The sequence below is a fragment of the Culex pipiens genome, chromosome 2, assembly GCF_016801865.2.
Source record: "Culex pipiens pallens isolate TS chromosome 2, TS_CPP_V2, whole genome shotgun sequence".
NCBI classification, from domain to species: Eukaryota; Metazoa; Arthropoda; class Insecta; order Diptera; family Culicidae; genus Culex; species Culex pipiens.
In genome coordinates, this window is record NC_068938.1 from 78,948,374 (window position 1) to 78,964,808 (window position 16,435).

At 36.9% G+C, this 16,435-nt stretch overlaps 2 protein-coding genes across 5 annotated transcripts in view; one reads left to right on the forward strand and one right to left on the reverse strand.

The window, feature by feature from the left end:
- The window catches only part of LOC120422968 (phosphopentomutase), a 192,028-nt gene that overhangs the window by 35,647 nt on the left and 139,946 nt on the right, over window positions 1-16,435 (reverse strand). Inside the window, exon 1 of one of the 2 annotated variants that reach the window (XM_039586556.2) lies at window positions 6,432-6,591. The exons of the other annotated variant lie outside the window; for it this stretch is intronic. The gene's annotated coding sequence lies outside the window, so the exon portion shown is untranslated. Of the gene's footprint in view, window positions 1-6,431; window positions 6,592-16,435 lie in introns of those variants that run through there. 2 annotated transcript variants of the gene reach the window in all.
- Window positions 9,462-16,435, forward strand: part of LOC120422979 (START domain-containing protein 10-like) — a 68,300-nt gene continuing 61,326 nt past the window's right edge. The window contains exon 1 of one of the 3 annotated variants that reach the window (XM_039586588.2): window positions 9,462-9,624. The gene's annotated coding sequence lies outside the window, so the exon portion shown is untranslated. The other 2 variants (XM_039586587.2, XM_039586589.2) reach the window with 2 other exon arrangements.

Consider the following 16,435-nt stretch of genomic DNA (forward strand, 5'->3'; position numbering starts at 1 on the left):
GACACCAACTCGATCAAAAAATTCCTTCAAAAGATACAGATTTTTGAATTTTCACATATCATTTTTGTATGGACAGCTGCCAAATTTGTATGGAAATTTATATGGACAAACTAATGATGCAAAATGGCTTCTTTGGGCATACCGAAGGCACCAAAAAAGTTTCAGCCGGATTAAAAAATACAAAAATTAAAATTAAAGAAAAAAGACCGATTCCGTAGAGAACTGCTCTACTGCGAAATTTGATGACCGTATAAGCAAACATTCAAAAGTACACAGTTTAATTCAGGGGTGCTCAAAGATTTTGGAGGCCGGGCCAAATTTGAAGCTCAAATGAGCTTGCGAGCCAGATTTACAAAATAGATTATTTAAAAATTTAAAATACTAAAAAATACAACCATACGTTATTTTGTTTTTAATTTCTGTATTTTTTTGAATATTTTCATTAATAAAAAATAATAGAAAACATCGGTATTGTTAATATTATTGTTTAAGGTATTTGAAAAAAAGTTTGTAGCTAAATGTACTGGTATTTTCAATTTTGATATTTCGAAAATGGTGACATGTAATCATCTGAACAATGCATGTAACGACATAATTTTATCTTTAATTTGAGAGGTAAATAATGAAAAATCGTTAAGAGCCAGAATTTTATCATTTCAATGAAAAAAAGTGTAAAAAAATGTTTTAAGCACTCGCAAAAGTAAATTGCAATCATTATTTTAAAAAAATGTAGATTCACGAAAATTCAAATTATCTTTGAATATACCCGAGCATACTGAAATGATTCTAAACGCAGAAAATAAATAAATTTTCATATTTTTTTTTATTTTTAAAAAAAAAGTTTTGTTTCTGATTTTTCGAGCCAATTTTTAATCGTGGGGGAGGAGAGGGTTGGTCGACAAAAGCTTTGTAACATATTTTTTGCAATTCCGTCGTGAAACTACTTACTTTTCCTGTCATTCTTGAACGACGAAATAGCCTACTTTTCTGTACCAAAAACAACAGAATCGAATAGCAACACTTTTCAAAATGAATGCTGAAAAGTTCTACTTTTCAGCACTGAAATGGGTGCTGAAAAGTTGAACTTTTCAGCACTTGTTTCGAAAAGTAACACTTTTCAAAATTTTTTTGATTTAAACGATTTATTGACAAAATACATGAAAATTCGACTTAAAATTCCATTCAAGAAGCGTTTTTCGGAATTGCAAAAAATGTTGTAAGCAACACGTTGCAAAACTTGATTTTTTCAGCACTCGTCGTATTTATCCAACTCGGTAAACCTCGTTGGATAAATGTACGACTCGTGCTGAAAAAATCTTCTTTTTGCAACTTGTTGCATAAACTACTATTCAACAGCCTTCTTCCTCCGATTTCAACATTTTGTTGGTAGTCAGATTCGTTATCCAACTGTCATGAGTACGAATCTCGAGGGAAGGTTCTAAGTGCAAAGTAATTTTGAGGGTTAGTTCATAATAGGGTTATTATGAATTTCATATTATTATATATTTCTATCTATGTCAAATTTGAGTGTTTTATAAACATTTCCAGAAATGTTTTTAGTTTCACTCACATTCAATTCAATTCAATTCAGTTTTTATTAAGTAAATAATCATTTCACAATTGTCTTTGCAATTAAACCTAATAGAGATTTGGAGGTCCTTTCAGCTATGTGTTGATAAATTTGTCTTTCGACACAATTGGTTATTCTAAAGGCTAATCACAAGTAGGAAAAAGTTCAAGAAAAAAAAACCTACAAAATTGCTATAGAAAGGGGATAGTTAGAGGAAAACTTAAAGCTAGATCACAGAATGATTGTGTCTGTTGACGCCGAAGAGCAGCGCTGCACGAGGCAGCTTATCCGTTGTAAACGTATTTGATCATGAGCTCTCCCAGAGCCATGAACTGTTCTGCCTTGTTTCGGCAGGCACGAAAACGAGTTAACATTTCTCCCGCGAGGGCGAAAAACTCTGGCAGAGTGAATAGGTCATCTCCGGACACAGCTGCTTGTTCCGGAACTGTACCGCTCGCCGCGGTCACGCTTGCGTAGGAACCTCCCCAGCCGGGAGGAATCGCTGGAGTAATCCGATCTGCCGCGCCTTGTCCAGCTACAGGAACGGTTGGGCTTAATCTTGGAGGCGGCCGGGTCGCTGGAAGCTTCTTTTTCTTCTTAGCCTGCTCCTCGAGATATGCTTTACGCGCGGCACAGCCACGGAAGTTCGCTGTATGGTTGCCATCGCAGTTCGCGCACTTGACACGCGACCGGTGCTGCTGAGCGTCGCTTTCACTCAGCCTCGCTTTCTGGGGAAGTTTGCACTTCTCCGTGAAATGCATTTCACCGCACTTAACGCAGCGCGACGGGAGGTTGCAATTTCTCGAGCCGTGGTCGAATTTTTGGCAACGGTGGCATTGGGCTGCGTCTGTCGAATTCTTTGAGAAATACCTCCAAGTCACCCAGAAACCGTCCAACGTTTTTTTCCGTCGGAGATCCTGGAGCTTGACGGTACCACGATCGAAGTAGAGTAGGTACAGCACGTGAGTACCCGTGACCGTAGTCGTTCTTGAGAGCACCTTGATGTCCCGGGGGTGAACGTTTACGTCGGCAAGGTGCCCAGCCAGGTCCTCCACTGGCCGGTCCGTGTACCCTTGCAGGACTATTTTAACCGGCACCGTTTCAGCCGGATCGAAAGTGAAGTATTTCACGTTGTTTGTTTTGAGGACCATCAGCACTTTATCGTAATTCGCCCTTAACAACGTGATCACTTGCACATTCTTCTTGCCGATCTTCAAACAGTAGGTTTGACCCTCCAGTAGCTCGTCCACATGATCGGCTAGTGTGTCGACGACAAATATCGGCGGAGGTCTTCTTTCCTTCGCCGCAGTTTTGCTGGTTTCTCCTTTCTTCGACCCGCGTGCAGGGTCGTCGTCGTCGTCGCTACTGCTGGTGCTGCAGTCGTCTTCATTGTCCTCATCGTCACCACTCAGCGGCTCGAACTCGTTGCGTGTGGGGACGGGGGTGACGGAGGGGACGCCGGAGGCCTGCCGGCCTGCCTTAGCTGTCTTCACACGTAGCTGGTACGGGCTGCGATAGTGTGGATGCAGCTTTGTTTTGTCAATGCCTTCCAACGCTGTCGCCGCGGTGGAAGGCTTGATTTGACTATTGGCCGGATTGTTTTTAGTAATCCGGCCAGGAGACGGGTTCCGCGAGGTCCCCGGTGGTGCACTCGAGTTGCCATGCCTAGCGCCACGCTTGGGCATCTCCGGGCGGCAAGTTCGCGATTAAACACTTCACCCGCGGCGTGAAAAAATCGAAAATTCAACGGAGCACTAAAATTGTGTTGTGGCTGGCTCCAACGTAGGTAGCCCGATCGTTTCACTCACATTGAAACGTGTGAAATTGTTTTTATTATTATGATTTTTGAACAAAATATTTGTGTCCTAAAATTATAAAATCATTAGTTTTTAATAAAAAAAAATATACAATATTAGCATAAAAAAGTTTTGAATACAAAGAGACGAGTTATTCCTTTTAATTCCGCTATATATCACACATAAAATCACATCGCGGGCCACGTTTGGCCCGCGGGCCATACTTTGGTCACCCCTGATTTAATTTAACCCTCTACAATCCATCGCCCTCTAAAACCCATAAATTCACCGAAAATCATTTTTAAATAAATTTTGGGTTTGCAAGGAATAACTCTTAAAATTTAGGAAAATTACTTTCTTGTCTTATGTGAATTTGCCAATGTTTTAAAAAATGTTATTTTTTATGGTCAACATTGGCTGTGATTACTAACATTTCTTCTATATTATGTGAAAATAAGTATGCAGTAATTTGTGTAGTATATGTACCAGACTATGCCTCTAAGTATTTTTTTACAATTAATAATGATAATGGTATCGTTCTACAGCAGAAAATGTGAAAAACAAGCAAAAAATTGAAAAGGTGACTTAAGAGCGAGTTTTTCACCGATGTGAAACAGGTCGTATCGAGGTGCTCCGATTTGGATGAAACTTTCAGGGTTTGTTTGTCTATACATGAGATGAACTCATGCCAAATATGAGCCCTCTACGACAAACGGAAGTGGGGTAAAACGGACTTTGAAGTTTGAGGTCCAAAAAACATGAAAAATCTTAAAATTGCTCGCATTTCCGTAAAACTTCATCAATTCCAACTCTCTTAGATGCATTCGAATGGTCTTTTGAGGCCCTTCAAAACGTGCTATAGACATCCAGGATTGGTTTGACTTTTTCTCATAGCTATTGCAAATTACTGTTAAAAATGGATTTTTTTAAACCCTTAATAACTTTTCCCAACAGCCTCCAACACCCATACTTCCATAGGTCAAAAGTTTGGCAATTTCATGGACTATAAGCCTACGGTATTAACTTTTTGGCCAATCGCAGTTTTTCTCATAGTTTGACGATTTTTCTAGAACAAAAATTTTACAACGTTAGTTTTTGCCCTGTAGGCCTCCATAGCGGCACTTTTTGGTCTCAATTTTGACATATTCGGAATCCTCAGAAAATTTTACATTAGGTTGAGGTGTTGTAATTTTGAATTTGATTGTAAAAAATGCCATTTAGAATTAATTAAAATATTATTTAGCATTTTGTCGGATTAAGGGTAAAACAAGTTTTCGCCTACTTGATACAGCATTTGACGTATTGAGCATAGGGTAAATAAGATCTATTTCTTTTTTCAAAAATGTTTTATTTAATTATTTTTTAAAGCAATATTACAACTCCAATACTTCTAACTTACGTGAAATTGTCCGAGGATTCCGAATATGACAAAATTGAGACCAAAAAGTGCCGTCTTCTCGGCATACAGGGCAGAAACTAACGTTGTAAAATGTTTGTTCTAGAAAAACCGTAAAACTATGAGAAAAACTGCAATCGGCCAAAAAGTTAATACCGTAGGCTTATAGTCCATGAAATTCCCTAACTTTTGACCCACGAGAGTATGGGTGTTGGAGGCTGCTGGGAAAAGTTATTAAGGTTTTTAAAAAATCCATTTTCAACAGTAATTTGTAAAAGCTATGAGAAAAAGTCAAACCAATCCTGGATGTCTATAGCACATTTTGAAGGGCTTCAAAAGACCATTTGAATGCATCTAAGAGAGTTGGAATTGATGAAGTTTTACGGAAATGCGAGCAATTTTAAGATTTTTTATGTTTTTTTGACCTCAAACTTCAAAGCCCGTTTTACCTCACTTCCCTTTGTCGTAGAGGGCTCATATTTGGCATGAGTTCATCTCATGTATAGACAAACAAACCCTGAAAGTTTCATCCAAATCGGAGCACCTCGATACGACCTCTAGAACAAACCGAGCAGAATCTACAAATACTGCCTCTTAAAAACATAAAAAAAAACAGATAGGCAAAAGGTAGAGTAAGCCAAATACTATCAGAAAGGGGTAGAGTAAGTCAATTACTATCAGAAACAAACATAAAATAAAACCAGATAAATGCATATTAAAATACTAAGATAAAACAAGAAAAATATAAAACAAGAGAAGCAAAGTTTTTCGTAAAACAAAATAACTTCCTGAACACAGGAAAAATTGAAAAGAATGTTCTGTATCCTCTATCGCCAAAATTTTGTTTGAATTTTTGTTATTTTTCTCGTGTATGAAAGGTCATTTTGATGATCTTTTATGGTACGAAGACCTCTTATTCTCATGTTGTATGTTTTTCCTTTCATTTTTAAGTTTTTAACATCGATTTACATTATTTTGTTTTTTACTGATATGATATTTCAGCAATAAGTTTTCAATAGGGCATCGCATAATATTACCTGTTTTTGCTTAAAGTTACGTCCAATTGATAATTTACTACCGATTTGGACTTTTAAAACTTGGCAAAATCACATAGAACAAGTCTTCTTGTTTTCTTTTCTAAAAAAAGTGTTCTTCTTTCCAATGGTCCGATCCAATGAAAAAAAGGTCAATATGGTTGGCTAATTTTTATGTCAAAGCCTGTCTAGATTTTAGAGGCGTGGTCGGATTTTAGAGGATTAATAACAACTTTCCGCTTTGAACTATAAAAATAAAAGAATAAAAACTTGGAATTGCGAAATAGGGAAGCAACGCTCAAAGCTTGAAGTCGCTATAGTCTGATATTGTATACAGAATTTCTGTTTATTGAGTACTTTTATTTACATATTTTTTTCTCGTCCATTTTTTTTATTACGAAAGTAATCGAAAGTAACTAAATAAAATTAAATTTTAACCTTTTTTTCACCACACCAGAAACATAATTAAATATTTACAATAGTCACATATGCTGCCACCATAAATTTTCACCGCAAACGTAAATATTTTGGTCACAAGGTAGACAATGTCACAGGGTCATCCTAACAAAAATCCCGGCAAGCGAAAATTCTTCTCAGATCCACTCCAAAGTAACACTTAAGCATAAACCACTTACAAATCACCGGCAAAGCTGGAACGGAACCAAACCACGAAAACCACAACACCACGAATCTATCAAATTGATTTTTTACTATCGAAAACACGGCAAGTCTGGGCGAAATCGAAGAAACATCTAGGGACGCACTCATACACAAACTCGAGGCAAGAAGCGTCAAAATGTGGAGCATGCGCCGTTCATACTGTTTGTGTTTTTCTGTGCGATAGTGAATGACTAGAGTGGCTGACAGTTTGCGCTCAGGTGGTTGCAGCTCAGAACAGCCTTGTTGCCAGTTTGTTAGGATTTTTTCTTAATATTTAGCTTTACATTTAAAAAAATCAAAAAACTTTAATGTTTCTACGGAAATAGAAGTGTAATCAACTTAAAAACAATTTTTAATGCTTTTTCCTGCGTTGATAATAATTTTTAAGTTTTATTGAATCAATTTCACAATATGTTGGATCCTTGTGATTTTTTTGTCATTTTATTTTTATTTCATTTTTGAAAGCCAATGATTGATGATTGTTTGTGATTGTTCTGGTTTATAATGCATTTTATAAACCATTTTTCATTGAAATGTCGACACCATGCTTTGTAATATCAATTTTCATCTATTTTTTCTCCATGATATTTTTAAATGTTTTATTTATAAATCTGCAACAAGTCTGAAGTTTTTTTTTTTTTTTGAAGAGGTCCAACAAACCAAATTTTCAGTTTTTGCTTTTTGGGTGTTTTTGAAACCGCATTGAGTCAGGGGTATTAAAAAAAGCACAAAATGCAAAAACTGAAAATTTTATTTTCTGGACCTTTAAAAAAACTCCATATGTATTTGGCTCAACCTATGACCAAAAAAGCCATTTTGTGTCTTTGGTTCACCCATACAAGTCTCCATACAATTTTGGCAGCTGTACATACAAAAATAGAACGTAAATATTCCAAAATCTGTATCTTTTGAAGGAATTTCTTGATCAATCTGGTGTCTTCGACAAAGTTGTAGGTATTGAAGAGAACTGTTTAGAAAAAAATGATACACGGAAAGAAATTTTGCCAATTTTTGAATTAACTTTTTTTTCACAAAAACTCAATTTCCCAAAATTTGTTTTTATTTATTTTCGAGATTTTTATATATGTTTTAGGGGACCAAAACCCACAACTTTTGAGCCATAGAAAAGCATGGTAAAAAAACTTGACGGCAAGTTATATTTTTTTTTTTTTTTTGGAAAAATATGTAGTGATTTTTGGAAGAAAAAAAAAACAAATTTGAATTTGCAATCGAAAAGTACTTAACAGAACAGACTCAGACCAACAAAATGTGTACATCCATTTCCAAATTCAAACCCTTTAAGTGCTCTAAACACTGCTGTCCCTATTCAAATGATAACGGTAGCCACCGACAATTTGATTTCAGTGACATATTTGCAGTTTTTCGATTTTTGAAAATTGTGACCATGAGTGACAATTTCAGAATTTTTTTTTTAGAAGTTCAAAAAATTTGCTGTAAAATTGTCTAAGAGACATTGCACAGTGGGGCGAGGTGGAAATCTAGCGGGACAAAATTAATAGCACTCTGGGTTACGTCCTAGAGCTTCGGTGTCTTCAGCAAAGTAACTCATAAAAATCAGGGCTACATTTTTAACTAAAATGTAGTTCCAATTTTGGCGCTGAAATCTAACTTTTTCCAGTGACCTCTTAGCAAGTTGGTGTCTTTGACAAAGTTGTAGATCTCACCAAATTACGTATAGTTACCCAACATGTCAAAATTCCCAAAAATAACTGTGCTAAGTTACAGTTAGTTTCAAAAATAGTTGTAGTTGAGCTATGAATATTCAGTCAATCTAGCGGGACAAAATCAATAGCACTGAATATCCATAGCTTAATTATAACTATTTTTTTAATTAACTGTAACTTAGCACAGTTATTTTTGAGAATTTTGTCGAAGACCCCTACTTGCTAGGAGGTCACTGGAAAAAGTTAGATTCCAGCGCCACCTATGTGGCCAAAATTGGAACTACATTTTAGTTACAAAATATAGCCCTGATTTTCTGAGCAACTTTGCTGAAGATACTGAAGCTTCAGGACGTAACCTCAGAGCGCTATTAATTTTGTCCCGCTAGATTGCCACCTCGCCCCACTGTGCTCTGGTTACTGAGATACAGCGGCTTGAAGAAAAAGAAATAGGAAAATTGATGTTTTCTAAGTCTAACCCAAATAACCCTACATTGTGTAATGCCGATGTCTCAGCAACTAATGGTTCGATTTTCAAAGTAAAAAAATGTAGACTTTTTTTATTAGATCCTATAAATAAATGTAAACATTGAGAGTATCCCGCTTACTTCGATGGACATTGACATAAGGTGTAAAAGGGATACACTCAATGTTCACATTTGTTTCACCTAATAAAAAAAAGTCTAGAAATAAAACATTCTTGACATTTTGTGTTCTTTTCGTAAACAATATTTTGAATTTGTTTGAATCAAGACTAGCATTTCAAAAGGGCGAAATATCAGAAACAAACATAAACAAGATAAATGAGAATATGAATATTAATAATGAAAAAAGAAAAACATAAAACATAATAAGTACAGTTTCTCGTAGAACAAAAGTTGCTCAAAATGACCAGTGTTCAGTAGGTAAAAATAAAAAAAATGAATGAAAAAAAATCAACAGTAGAGGATTAAACATCATTTATCAGAATGTGAATGCCTGTTGAGAAAAAAATCAGTTGGATTTTTAAAACACGATTTTAAATTTTAAACTTCAATTCTTCGATGCATAAAATTTAAATAAAAAATAACTTTTACGGCAAACAAACACAAAAGATTAAAATTTTTAGCTTTACAAATTCATGGCAGCTGGTAGGTGATAGTGCGGCATTTTCTAGCTGTAATTTCCATATTAAATTAAAAAAAAAATCAATTGTTTGAATATTCTGAAATTAAAAGTCTTGCAAATAATAAATTGTTTTGAAAATCCTATCGCAGCAAGCGAACCCATTTTCTTTACCAAATTCAAGTGAACTGTCCTCGCTTCTCGGTTACCCTATCCATCCTTACACCGGTGGGAGAGACTTTTCCAGCCCGAAACCCGACTGTGCTCACGTGCAGACTAGTGTGCGTGCTCGCGCTCGCTGCTGCTGCTGCTGCTTCACCGGAGTTTTCCTCCCGAAGGGAAAGCCAGCCAGGTTCGAACCTCGTGGACTCGTGCCAACTCGGTCAGTACGAACTGAGCCTTTCCCCTTGTCGCTTGACATAGTTTCCGCGGTGCTCTCTCTTGCCATTAACGGTCGGGATTTCTTTTTTTTTTGTTTTTCGGGAAAATCCAGTTTTTCGTGTATGTTTTTTGCGTAAGGAAAAGTTTCGGGGATCGAAAAATTGAAAAGCGTGTGCGTGTTTTTGCTTTTGGGGCAAATTTTACTTTCAAAAGAAGAGGCACAGAAAAAAGGTTCAAACCGGGGGTGATGCTGAAGTCATCTGGTGTGATGGTCTACATTCAGGGGCATTCCCCAGCCCCAACGGAATCGGAAAGCTGCACATTCAGCAGAATGTAATTGAGCTATAAAAAGAGGGCAAAATACGGCATTGAAAAACCGGAGCGAAAGAAGTGAGGCAAGTAGCAAAAGAAAAAGAAGCAAAAATGCAGCAATAGTGCAAAAGTCGCTGAATGGCGTGAAAGTGTGTGTGTGTGTGTGCGTGTTTTTGTTAAGGAAAGTTTCCCGACTTCCTTCTGTATCCATTCACCTGTAAATTTACGCCAACCCAGGGAGGAAAATCTCCCGTGGAAAGAGGCACCACGTGGTAGGGCAAACGTACATCAAAATGCTAAAAAGTACATCGTAAGCAGATTGACTGCTGCAGTGTATCGTAGTTTGACACGCGTGTGAGTGTGTGCATGTTTGCATGTGTGTGTATGTGCGTGTGTGTTTTATGTTGTCGAATTTCATTAGGAAAAGTGCTGCATTAGAGAAAACATGCCGTGTGTAGAAGAGAGCAGAATTTCCACGCACCGCACATGTGTGTGATTTCATTCGTGTGTGTATGTGTACAAACATTGTTGCTATTGTTATTTTAACGTGGGAGCATATGTCTGTGTGTGTGTCTGTTTCACGTGGTTTGTTTGTTTTCTGCTCTTCGCACAGCCTTCTCATCTTAATGCAGCGTCGGTCGGTCGCAACACACATCTGTGTTGGCAGTCAGTCGGGCTCGTCAGGAGCTATGAATTAGTAGCAAGGATGTCGTGTCACGGTCGTGAATGAATTTTGAATGAGTACAGAGTGGAAGTGTGTGTTTATTAGCGTCGAACAGGATTAAACGTTGTGCGATAGCTGGGTACGTGGAACTTCGCGAATTTAACGTGTTGAAGCTAGTGAGTTTGTTCTAATTTTTAATCATTTTAGATTGCGTTTTATCAAACAAATCGTATTTTTTTCGTAAGATAGTTAAAAATTCCCGTTGAAAACATTGTGAAGATAAAATTTGATCTTTTTCGTTTAACCCTCTACAAACCAACCCCGCCTTTAGACGGGCTTTAATTTAAAAAATCGCCAAAAATCCATTTTTCATCCAATTTTTGATTTTTAAAAAGCATTGGCCAGAAGAACTCTTAAAATTGTAGAAAATTATAGGGTTGGAAGCTTTACTCGTTTTATGTGACTTTGCCAATGTTTTTAAAAATATATTTTAAGAAAAAAGAAGTATGCTGTGATGTTTCATGTATCTCGGACTATTCCTCTACGCGTTTTTTTACAATTTAAATGATAATGGTGCCATTTTGTAGCAGAAAATGTGAAAAAACAAGCAATAAATTTAAAAAGTGACTGTAAAAACATGAAAAAATTTGATAAGCAAAATTTAATGATAGAAGGTGGTACAATAGGTCAAATACTACCAAAAACAAACATAAACTAAACAAGATAAATGTAAATTAAAATACTTAAAAATGAAAAAAGAAACACATAAAACAAGTACAAGAGAAGTAAAGTTTTTCGTAGAACAAAAGTTGCTCAAAATGACCTCCTGAACACGGGAAAAAAAAACAAAATTTTCGAAAAAAAATGTGGGCAGTAGAGGGTCAAGACAAGTCAAATAATTGGGTACCACTGACCATCTACTGTCCAGTTCGATTATCCGAAGGTTTGTATGGGGCTTTGGAAAATCGAACCAACAACAAAAAAAAACGTTTTTTTTTTTCATACTTTTAACATAAAATTCGAGATGTGTGACCTCATTTCAGACAAATTTGACAAATTTAAAATCATTAATTTCTTGATAACTTAATAACTTGCAACCAGAACTGGAACTGGATATCAGCATACAAGAGGATAAAGAGTAGAGTTTTTTTTAAATAGGACCTATTAACATAGGACCCACAAAAAAACTTTGTCTATACTAGCCTCTCAATCGGATGAACTGTTTCAATGAACAAATGAACACGATTTGTTGTGGTTGTAAGCGCGAGATGTCTGTACTCACGCAAAATAGGGAGCGTTCTTTTATTACGTAACGCAAAAAAATCGGATTTTAAGACCCCCTCCCCCCCTCGTAACAAAATATCCATACAAATTTTGTATGGAGCGTAACACGGTCTCCGACCCCCCTCCCCCCAACTGCGTTACGTAATAAAAGAACGCTCCCACAGTATTTTCCTTTCGTTTCAATTCGGAAGGACTATCCGCTCGGTCTTTAAACTTCCCTTGGTATTAAAAAATCACACATAAGGTATTGGGGTCCTTTTCGACCCCAAATTGTAAGAAATCGTCTAAAATCCAGTTTTTGACCGATTTCCGTTCTATTAGTCACAAATGAAAGCTTAGAACGTTCCCTTTCCGAACCCGACCTGGAAAACCCGGATTTGGTCACTGTGGCCACCGGGAATCGGAACAATCGAAAAAGACCTTTTTGAGACCCGAAATTTGACGAACTGTATCTCCGGCAAACTTTAACCAATCAGGGTGCTTCGGGTTGCATTCGACAGGTATTACCTCCAAAAAGTTCATGTTTTTCACGTATAAGTGATACCAAAACTCTCATGATAGTTGAATTTGACCCATAAAACTTACACCCAAAACTGGCAGCGCTAGTCCGAGAGAATGATGGTCTCGAGTCGAGAGAATAGTGGTACCATTCACGGACGCAGAGAACACAGCTCGAGATGGGCGATAGAACTATTCTCTCGAGGTTCATTTGCAAAAAAAGTTCATCCGTCAAACAAAAAACCGAAAGTGTCGACAACGGGAATCGAACTAGAGACCTTTGACAAACCAATCCAATGACTTAGCTGTCTCGGCCATCACAGCTTAGTGACTAAGGAGAAGTCAGAAGTCGATGTATGATACTTGTTGGAGATTTATTGATTCAACTAACGAATGAACTCATTTGTTATGATGGTGTGAGTTGGTACCATTATTCTATCGATTTTGGAACTGAGCCCTCAATAAATTTTGAGAGAACGATTATCTCGACTCTGAATTTTGGGTGTACTTAAAACACAATACAGAACCACTCTGTAGTGTTAATTATCACTTCCATGGGAGCGGTTCCCGGGTACCCGATGAACGGCCAACTTGATTTTTTGTTGAAAACCCATCATGTTGCATATAAAACTTCATGAAAATGAAAGATATGTCCATTTTTGGTAATGCCGTTGTTCGCTGAGCCATCCTGCCCAATCTGGAACCGGTTACTGGTGGCCCCTTGGGGACACTTCCGGAATATGAGATAAAACCCATCATCCAACATATCAAACTTCATGAAATTGAAAGATAGGTCAATCTACGGTCATGCCGTTATTCGCTGATGCATTTTGGTCATTCTATAAGTGAAAAACAGTAAAACATGAACTTTTCGGATGTTCCGGATTTCGGTTGTAGCCGATTCCCGGTGACCACAAATCCGGTTTTCTAGGTCGGTTTCGGAAAGGGGACGTTCTAAGCTTTCATCTGTGACCTAAAGAACCGGAATCAGTCAAAAAAAGGATTTTGACGATTTTTAAAAGTTTGGGGTCGAAAAGGGCCCCAATACCTTTAAAGTAACTTTCGTTATGGACGCTCCCCTAGGGATCGTCCGAGGTTTGTTTGTTTTGTGTAATGTGTATTTTTACTATATATTTAATGTCAGAAAATTTCAAGGCTCTAGCATGTATATAGCAAAAGTTATGGCAAATTTAATTATCAAAAAGGCCGAAAAGGATCCCAATACCGTAAGAAGGTTAACTGTGGGCGTAAAACAAAATTTACAACTCGAAATTAGAAAAAAAAATATTCAAGATATTAACATGAATTTCATTGAAAAACTATGATGATATTAAACAGCTAAAAAATCTCAATCATTTGATTATTATCGAAAATTTTGATTGGTATAAAAGCAGTCAGAATTACTTTTCATAAAATTTGTTATTCGACTGTGAGGATAGGGCCAAAAAGAGTATGCAAAAAAAAATTGCAGGTAATATTAACAACAAAAAAACGTATATTTATTACAAGTTTGCCAAATTTTAAGTTTTAAGGGAAACGATTTTGTGCTTTCTGACGCATTTATTTCCCACGCAACAGCCAAGCCAAAAACGGCAAGTTAAAAAAGCCCATTTTTATTTCCAACATCTCAAGAGCTAAATTGCGTTGTCTAATGCAATTTTCTCCAAAATCATAGGTTTAAATTTGGGTGCTATTCCTATCCAATTATTCGAACGTTAAGGTTCAAATAGAAATCTTTCTTTTCAAGCGAATTTTCTTGCTATTAGTTTTTAATATCCATACAAATTTCAATTCCTTTGCACAATGTTCGATCCCACCCTAATGACTCTAATGACATGTTTAACACTTTCAAGGTTTTTTGATTTTTTTTTTTAAATCACAAAACTTGGAGGATCTGCCAAAAAAGTAGGGGATGTCCGTTTTAGCTGAAATTTGGGATTCTTGCATGTTTTTATCTTAAAATAGTTGCACCACATTTGAGCGTTATTAGAAAAAGTCAATTTTGACTTTGTATTTTATTTTTATTTTTTTGAGTATGACATGACCCATACATTATTTCCAAGCACTCTTCCGCCGTCTCACTGCTACCCATCGACAAACAAACGTCATCTCCGGCGAAGACAATTACTCCGAATCAACAGCCCTGTCAGTTGGCGACAACTTTAACAGATATTGTATTTACCCTCCGCTTCACGTCAAACACATTTTTCGTTCGTACGATTTTCCCACCCAGTTCCAGCGCAGTTCCGGCCACTTCCTGGCTGCTGGTGTGGAAGCGTGGGAGCCGTTGGTGACTAATTAGTTACACTTTGGTGGCTAGCCAGTGTGGGTGGCGCCTTGACAGCAATTTGTGTAGGTACACACTGTTTACGCCAATCACCGTCACGGTTTGGTCATGTTGACAATAGGCCGCGATATGTTGTTTGTAGTGTGCTGGATTTTGGTAGTGTGATTAAAGGAAATTTACCAAAAAGAATTTATTATTGCTACACAGTCAAAAATAGTATAAATATGGAAGGTGTAATTTTGGAAGGTTGAATATTACCTCTTTTATGATGTAATTTTACCTCAATTTAGACTGAAAAAGTGGCATTACACCAGAACAGTGGTAAAATTACACATTTCCAGAGGTAAAATTTCACATTTTTTTCTGACATAAAAGATGTACCCCTTCCCAAATGTAATATTATCGTGATTTTTTTTTACTGTGTATCTTTTTCAATACATTTTTTTTAATTCAAGGACAAATTTATCTTTATAACGCAAAAAAATATTTAAATTTAAAAATACTTCAATTCAATAAAAATAAATAATGTTGACACGAAATTGTTTACCCTTTGAAACACATCAAAAAGCATATTTGTCTACCCTTAACAAACCAGAAGGCGTCTGCGTATGTCAGACGTCTTTTTTTTGTTTCGCGTTAACTGCTTTTTGTGTACGTGTACGCAGCAGCTCACATGACATTTGATGTGAGCCTGCTTGCAGGCAGTGTCACGTTCGTCCCCAGCCGGATCTGATTCTGATTAATGACAAGGTAATTTATTTGGTTAATTGCACGTCAGACGCAACTGATCCGTTTCCTCGGGGAAGTGATCCGGACTAGGACGAAAAAAGACCATGCCAAGAGCCGTTTCAGGACGATAATATCCTGGAAAAGGAGCTTTCCCGGAGCAATATATTGTGTTAGAAATTCATTAGTCGACACACATGGAAGTAATTTGTAATTTTTGACAGGAATTTGATTTCCTTGTAAACATGCTTCATTAGGGTGCAGCGATGGAATAATCATAATCAAACGAAAATCTTTGGATGTTCATCAAGAGTAAATATCCGAAGGGAGCAGGTGGAATTGGTTCTATTCCCAATTATCAATCCTAGGCAACTTGGGCTTAGACAATCATCACATCACATGGCGAAATCCAGTCTGCAATCCGCTAAAATCACCGTCTCCTAGCGAAGCGAAGGGAGCATGGCTCTCCTCTCTCGCACACTATCGGTATAAGGAATCCAAAAAAATCATCATCTTGATTACTCGGCAGAACATCTTTTTCACTACTACACTTGCAAGTGTTACGTCACACTTCGAAAAAGGACCTGTCACATTTTGTAGATGGGCTGTGTGTAAACAAAGCGAAATAAATGTTTTTAAGTGGTGCTGACAAAGAAATTCACAAAAAAGCATCAGCGGATTGATTTTCTTGGAGAATTTCAGGAGCGATTTTTTTAGCGTGATTCGCTTCCTCTTTCTTTCGCGGGTGAACAAAATTCGCAAGCGAAATTGATTGTTTTGCATTATTCCATCCCTGTAATCCAGCACAGTAATTTTTCAGTTCATTTTAGGTTCCTAAAAAACTTCCCAAAAGTTTGAGAACGATTAGTTCAGTGTTGTTTGTAGTGTGCTGCGCAAAGCGATTAAATTTTTCATATAAATTTGTATGGGAAATATCATTTTTTGAATTTTTATAATTAAAAAATCCATGCTTCACGCTATACCAACACCTGATTCATATTCGGATGCTCTGGACTTTCTCGAAGAGAGTATGGCGTCCTC